This window comes from Myotis brandtii, unplaced genomic scaffold (genome assembly GCF_000412655.1).
Source record: "Myotis brandtii unplaced genomic scaffold, ASM41265v1 scaffold29, whole genome shotgun sequence".
In the NCBI taxonomy this organism is placed as follows: Eukaryota; Metazoa; Chordata; class Mammalia; order Chiroptera; family Vespertilionidae; genus Myotis; species Myotis brandtii.
Genome location: NW_005361075.1, coordinates 3,319,367 through 3,320,630, shown reverse-complemented (window position 1 = coordinate 3,320,630; position 1,264 = coordinate 3,319,367).

The window sequence follows — 1,264 nt, the reverse complement described above, 5'->3', positions numbered from 1 at the left end:
TGTGGTTACATGAAATCCGTTGGCCATAAATTAGGGAAGCGGAGAAAGCAAAGCGGGGAAATCTCTGGGATGGGATAAAAAGTAAAATGATAGACACATACTTCTTTTACGAGGTATAGGAAGGTGAACAGTCAGCAATTAACTCAACAACAATGAGGGGTTTGTGATGCCTGTGCTTTGAGAGGTCCGGGAAAAGGAAAGTTGCTTTGACATTCAAAGATACGTTATCGTAGATGCAAAAAGATAATAGACTCCGTTAGGGTAAAGATTGACCTTTGTCAGGGAAGGTGCCGGCCTAGGACATTGACTACCCACCATAAATTGCTTTTAGTTAAAAAGTGTTCGTTCCAGCCCTAGCTGGTTTGGCTCAGTGGATGGAGTGTGGCGTGCAGATTGAAGGGTCCCAGGTTCCAATCCAGTCAAGAGCACATGCCCGGGTTGCAGGTTCCCGGCCCTGGTCGGGAGCGTGCAGGAGGCGACCAATCAACGTGTCTCTCTCACATCGGTGTTTCTCTCTGTCTCTCCCTCTCCCTTCCACTCTCTCTACAAATCAATGGAAAAAATATCCTCATGTGAGGATTTTTTTAAAAAGAAAGTGTTCATTTCAGACCATTCTTTGTGGTTACTTTAGGTCTCTGAGTTTGCAAGGCCGCCACGCAGGCCTTCCCTGAGCTTGTCAGGTTAGCACGTGGTCCCTTTTCATCCACACACTTCAATGGTAGGAGAAATAAGATGTATTCTCTGTCGCTGCATAACAAATTATTCCAAAACGCAGTGGCTTAAAACAACAAACATTTGTTATTTCACAGTTTCTGTGAGTCAGGAATCTTGAGTGTGGCTCAGTGGGGTGCCTGGCTTAAGGTCTCGCATAAGGTTGTGGTTAGGATATTAGCCAGAACTATGGTCTCATTCGAAGGTTTGACCAGGGGACGAGGTGCTTCCCGGCTCACTCGTGCAGTGTTGTAGGAGTTAGTTCTTTGTGGGCTGTTGGATTGAGGGCAGTTCCTCATTGGTAGGGCTGGAGGCCATGCCATAGGGACATAGGGTCATTCCCAACATGGCAGCCCGCTTCCCTCAGAGCAGGAGAGCTAGAGAGAACGTTCAAGCATAAGTCAGTCTTTTTGGAATATGATGAACAACATAAACTGATGAACAAAAACAGATCCAGAGACAGAGAAGCATCGATCAGACCGTCAAACCTCAGAGGGAAGGTAGGGGTAAGGGGTAGGGATAGGGGGAGAGATCAACCAAAGGACTTGTATGC